This window comes from Apodemus sylvaticus, chromosome 2 (assembly GCF_947179515.1).
Source record: "Apodemus sylvaticus chromosome 2, mApoSyl1.1, whole genome shotgun sequence".
Taxonomy (NCBI): domain Eukaryota; kingdom Metazoa; phylum Chordata; class Mammalia; order Rodentia; family Muridae; genus Apodemus; species Apodemus sylvaticus.
In genome coordinates this window covers 48,592,002-48,598,899 of record NC_067473.1, presented here as the reverse complement: position 1 = coordinate 48,598,899, position 6,898 = coordinate 48,592,002, and positions in this window count along the sequence as shown.

The window sequence follows — 6,898 nt, the reverse complement described above, 5'->3', positions numbered from 1 at the left end:
GGTTGGCAGAGCTAACCTAGAGTTCGCAGTCTCTTGGGAATGCAGCAAATGTGATTTTACTTTCAACCTCTCAAAGAAAGTACAGTTCATTGTGGTATTTTATTGAACATTATAAAATACATAAATAGTTTTCAAACTGAAAGGCAGAGTAGAGCTGGTGGTCTCAAAGCTGCACCCACAATTCTGCAGGAGTAAGTAGTAGCTTACTGTCCAGTAACAGTTTACTGGAGCAACAGCCTGTAAGAGGCAGGCTTTTTTTTGAGTTTCTTCCACTTTCAATATCATAACTTAATGAGCTGAGTTTCTGTCTGCTCAGAAAAACATAGGTAGATCGATAAATCAGTAGGTAGATAGACAGACAGATAGATAGATAGATAGATAGATAGATAGATAGATAGATGTTTCTCAATGGTTTTTCCCCATAATTTTTAATTAAAAATTTAGCACCAATTGTATTGTAATACAATCCATTTTATTAATGTGTCTCTTGAAGGCCCATAGTTTTTAAGTAGGTCCTGGATTTATTATAAGTCTATTTCACATCATAACCAGAGAACACCAGTATGGCTTCTTTTGAACAAATTTAGAACTATTGTGATATCTGTGTTCTATAAAACATCTTCCTTTCCATTCTTCTGAAAAATAAACTTAACTTTGTAAATATATAATATTACCTTTTCAGTGTCTCCTGTTACAAAGCTATTTTCTCTGGGTGGAAACCTTCCCTCAGAAAGAGATTGTTGGTACTCACAAGGCTCCAAAAATCCACAAGAAATTCATAAGAAGTGCAAAAAAAAACGCTCCACAAAGCTCTGTAATTCACAAATTGCTGCTGTGGAGGAGACCTCTCAGTGGTGAGCATGCATGCGAGTTACAAGAGGAACTTGTACTGCTTTTGTACACTCCATACCCATCATTTGAAGGCTGTGGAATGGGAGGGAATCTTCTTAGTGATGGGCAGCTGCCCAAGCTGTCATTCATGGTCCAGAAAGTAACTTCTTATCTATGTGCTCATAGGTATCCCCAATAAACTCATTGGTTGATCTAAGCTAGATTTGGATGAGAACCTGTTTTTGGTCTGTTGGTGTTCCCTATTTGGAATAAATACAACATTTCTCTGAATCTCCTCAGGAAAAGTCACATAATACTAGGAGATTGAAATCTCACTATTTTTCAGTCTGAGAAGTCATACTTCTTTTCGAAGCAGAACCGTTTCATGTTTTTAAGAAGTGAAATCTAAGAGAGAATATAAACTCTGATTCTCTACCATAAATATGTGGAGCCCTACTCACTCTTTGCCTCTCTGAAATCCTGTGTCATACTTCCTGGTTGACCTTCCTCAGGGACAACTTTCTTATCCAACACAGTCATCTCACTGAATTGAACAGACTGTGAGCATCTTATAGCTATGTTCTAGCCTCACATATGTAATTGATTCATACCTGACCAAACAGTGATCTTCGACTTTATAACCACCCTCTCCCTGAAATATCTCGTCAGCCTTCAGTACACTTGATGGTAAGTTATCAAGTTCATTAATGTTACCTAATCTGAAAAGATTTTGGTACCTAAACAAAGGGCTAATGAAACAATACCCATATGCACTTTTCTTAGTTTTTCAAGGTTTATATCTCAAGGAATTTGTTACATAGATATTTAATCTTTGTCTAAGTCCCTGGGCCTAAACATTCAGCATCCTTTCTGGATTAATGAGAAAACCTGATACTGTAACTAAATGTGCCAAGCTGTAGTTGCAAATAGTTTATGCTATCCTATAACCAGATCAGTTAAACTCCTGACAAATAGCAAATAGTTAAGTATTAATTTGTGTACATTTTTTAAAAGTCATTAGATAACTGGTTTTCTACTTTAGGTTTGGTACTTGTACATTAGTAAAGAAAGTGAGTTTCTATATTAGTTATACAAGCTTAAGTTAATCATCAATTCAAAGGAAATATTACATTTTCAAAGAGTTTTAATTTTTTACAATATGTTTTTATTTCCCCTAGATTGCAAATTGCATTCTGCATAGTTACAAGCCTTGCAACTTGAAAACAAATAAATTGCCAGATGGTGGGTGGTGCACACCTTTAATTCCAGCACTTAGAAGGCAGACGATCTCAGTGGGTTGTTTCAAGGCCAGCCAGATCTACAGAGTGAGTTTCAGGACAGCCAGTGCTACATAGAGAAACCCTACCTTGAAAAACAAACAAACAAAAAACCAAAAAAAGCAAAAAAACAGAAAAACAAAAGCAAAAGTAGTAAAGTAATTTGGAATTTTAATTCACCCATGCAGTGTGAGAGGATCTTCTCACAAGGAGAAGAAATTGAGAAATGTACAAAGCACCAGTTCTGAGCTGCACTGACAGTGGTTTTGAAATACCTATGCAAAGTCAGGAGTCCCAGACTGGAGTAGCCAGTTTTTGACAGATCCGACATACTCTACCAAAGAAACATTGCCTCATGTGTTGCTGTCTTTCCATTTCATGAAAGAATCTTAGAAAATATCTTACCAATTAGGAAGAGGGCTCACATGAACATGCTCAAATACATATATTTTTCTAAAATAAAGAAGACAAAAGTACAAAAGAAAGTAAAAAATGGTATGAGAAAGTCAACCAGAGATTGTTCTCTATCCAGTAACTTTCAGAGTAGCCAGATAAAATTTAAACTTATTTTTATGATAGAAATATCTACTTTCTGAATCCTTTCAATATTACGTTTCCTGAAAACTGTAACATTTGCTATAAACAGCAGCCCTCCAGTATTAATCATTATAGTAGATACAATAACTATAAAACAGATTACTAAAGATTATAAAAAGTATTTTATTGAATAAAATACTGTTACTATAATGGAAATTGATAGCATGAGGAATTCTTTACCACTATTCATTATAAAAATGATTAAAGTATGTAGCTCTCTAATAAACCTGCATTACTGGTTTACTAAGTCTGCTTTGTGGAATACCATTTACGACATCAAAATTTAATGCCGTGATACATGCTACAAAATCTTGCTTTTCAGAGAAACCATAAACATAAAAGAGAAGTAAACCAGCTTAACTAAACACAAAAGTGAGAATATTTTCAAATACAATTATATAATGGATAAAAATATTAAATTTAATTTACAGCTACCAGGAACAAATACATTTTTAATATACTGGATTCCCAAAAGTAGTTTATATTTAAGAAGGTACTTCTGTGAACAATTAAGTTAGCTTAAAAAAAAAAACAAAGAAAGTGCAATATTCAAGTAAGTGAAAATTAGTTTTCTTCTAGCTGTGGTAAGAAGACATTTTGAAAACCAATCTTGAAAATGTTTTTTCCGAGAGAACATAAAGTATAATTTACCTTTGCTTTGGTTTGCCTGCTGGTCCTCTACTCACCTGCTCCAGAGAAGTGGCTGAGCGGCAAGGTTGCCCCACTGCTCCCTGAAGCCTGTCATTACAGGGCTGACTCAGTCCTCCAAGCTAAACAGGAGGCCTGCATTAAATCCCTTTATAATCAACGCCAGGCTCCCTTCAAACTATCTTAGTATAAATGAGCATTGCTTTCTTAAAACATCCAATTTATATTTGCTGACCTGAACGGGAGAAAAGAAAACCGACTGGGATTCTAGTGGGAAGCAGTCAAAAGGACGACGTGGGTAAGATTTCCAAACGATGAGCAAAGGACAGTCAAAGACTTGGTGTACCCTGTGTTATTTTAACAAACAGACCCTCATGTGCTGGCCTCAACAGAATAACTCACCCTTAGTGGGTCATTCCTTAGCATCCCGAGAAAATGTATCAATCAACCAGAACTAGTCGCCCAAGGTGGTGAGTTGACATTGTCTTTATGTAATACGCCATTCTCTGTTCCCAGTATTAGATACACACACACACACACACACACACACACACACATATGAATACAAGAAACATGGGGTGGGTGGAAAGCAATTATCAGAGCTGTCTGTTGGAATATTGCTTACAGATCTCAGAACAGGCAGACTTCTTCGTCATTCCCAAAATATGTAGGAAGTCAATCAGGACTGATATCTGACCTCAGAATATTTAAACAGGTCTTCCTCTATAGGGCTCTACTTGTGATTTGGGCCAAATACAAAAGCACAGTTCAAATGCAGAAAGGCGGTCTCCCCAGTGAGCACAGCAAGCAGGAGAGAGTGACTGTTCAGCTCTCTGGGAATTACACTCTTCTCCCAGGATAATTCCCTCCTTCCTTTGGTAATTATGGGAGTTCCTACCAACCTGAATGTTTTTCACTCCCGTGCACCAGATGGAATGCTACTCATCTACATGGTCCAGCCTTCTTTTTTTTTTTTTTCTTTCTTTTTTTAAGTCTCTTTTTTTTTTATTTTGCTAGTTTAATATTTTTTCCTTTTTTATTAGATATATTCTTTATTTACATTTCAAATGTTGTTCCCTTTCCTAGTTTCTTCCCCCAAAAATCCCCCAACCCATTCCCCATCACCCTGTTCACCAATCCACCCATTCCTGCTTCCCTGTCCTGGCCTTCCCCTACACTGCAGCATGGAGCCTTTTCAGGACCAAGGGCCCCTCCTCCCTTTGATGTCCAACAAGGCCATCCTCTGCTGCATATGCTTCTGGTGCCATGGGTCCCTCCATGTCTACTCTTTGGTTGGTGGTTTAGTCCCTGGGAGCTCTGGGAGTACTGGGTGGCTCATATTGTTGTTCCTCCTATGGGGCTGCAAACCCCTTCAGCTCCTTGGGTCCTTTCCATAGCTCCTCCATTGGGGACCCTGTACTCAGTTCAATGGTTGGCTGAGAGTGTCCCCCTCTGTATTTGTCAGGCACTGGCAGAGCCTCTCTAGAGACAGCTATATCAGGCTCCTATCAGCAAGCCCTTGTTGGCATCCACAATAGTGTCTGGGTTTGGTAACTATACATGGGATGGATCCCTGGGAGGTGGGGAAGGAAAGTCTCTGGATGGTCTTTCCCTCAGACTCTGCTCCAAACTTTGCCTCTGTATCTCCTCCTGTGGGTATTTTGTTCCCCTTTCTAAGAAGGACCAGAGTATCCATCCTTTGTTCTTTCTTCTTGAGCTTCATTTGATATGTAAATTGTGTCTTATGTATTCCAAGCTTCTGGGCTAATATCCACTTATCAGTGAGTTCATGCCATGTGTGTTCTTTTGTGATTGGGTTACCTCACTCAGGATGATATTTTCTAGTTCTACCCATTTGTTTAAGAATTTCATGAACTCATCAATTTTAATAGCTGAGCAGCATTCCATTGTATAAATATACCACATTTTCTGTATCCAATCCTCTATTGAGGGACATCTGGGTTCTTTCCAGCTTCTGGCTATTATAAATAAGGTTGCTATGAACATAGTGGAGCATGTGCCCTTATTACATGCTAGAGAATCTGCTAGGTATATGCCTGGGAGGGGTATTGCATGATTCTCCAGTAGTATTATGCCCAGTTTTCTGAGGAACCGCCAAACTGATTTCCAGAGTGATTGTACCAGTGTGTAATCCCACCAGCAGTGGAGGAGTGTTCCTCTCTCCCCACAGCACCTGCTGTCTCTGGAGTTTTTTGTTTTGGGGGGTTTTGTTTGTTTGTTTGGTTGGTTGGTTGGTTTGGTTTTTCCAGACAGGGTTTCTCTGTGTAGCCCTGGCTGACCTGGAACTCACTCTGTAGACCAGGCTGGCCTCGAACTCAGAAATCTGCCTGCCTCTGCCTCCCAAGTGCTGGGATTACAGGCGTGTGCCAGCCCCGCCCGGTGTCTCTGGAGTTTTTGATCTTAACCATTCTGACTGGTGTGAAGTGAAATCTCAGGGTTGTTTTGATTTGCATTTCCCTGATGACTAAGGATGCCGAACATTCCTTTAGGTGCTTCTCGGCCATTTGATATTCCTCAGGTAAAAATTCTTTGTTTAGTTCTATACTCCATTTTTTAATAGAGTTATTTGGTTCTATGGAGTCTAACTTCTTGAGTTCTTTGTATATATTGGATATTAGCCCTCTATCAAATGTAGGATTGGTAAAGATCTTTTCCCAATTTGTTGGTTGCTGTTTTGTGCGACTGACAGTGTCCTTTGCCTTACAGAAACTTTGTAATTTTATGAGGTCCCATTTGTCAATTCTTGATCTTAGAGCATAAGCTATTGATATTCTAATCAGGAAATTTTGCCCTGTACCCATGTGCTTGATGTTCTTCTCCACTTTCTTTCCTATTAGTTTCAGTATGTCTGCTTTTATGTGTGTAATTGCCGGCAGTTGCAGCAAAAAGGTTACCTAGAAGGGAAGCTTGGGGTGTATGGGAAGGCAGGTAAAAGTGACAGAGATGAAGACAACCCCAGCTGCTCAAAGTAGCAAGGTTTAATGGAGGATGCAGAATTTTAAGGTTTCAGGTAAGAACCTTCTCCCAAATACCACCGTGTGTTCCCTGGAACTGGTATGGCTGTTCACTAGGCGTTGGCTCCAATGCTAAGGTAGCTGGGCAGGTCACCTGCTTAATCCAGGAATTTGTAGATCTGGAGGAACAAGGAACTTCACCTTGGTTTCAGTGTTCCATCCTAGGTAAAGGGGATTATGGCTAACTCAGGAATTCCCGCTCAAAGGCTAGGAGAGGAACTTCACCTTGGTCAATGTCAAGTTCCTTCCAGGTAGCATGGCACCCCAATAAGGCCCTCTACATATGTGAAGGTCCTTGATTCACTTGGACTTGAGCTTTGTACAAGGAGACAAGAATAGAACAATTTGCATTCTTCTGCATGCTAACCGCCATTTGAACTGGCAGCATTTGTTGAAAAGGCTATCTTTTTTCCACTGGATTTTTTTCCCCTATATTCTTTGTTTACATTCTGAATGCTTTCCCCTTTCCCGGTTCCTCCCTTCCCGTCGGTCTCATAAGTCCTCTTCCCG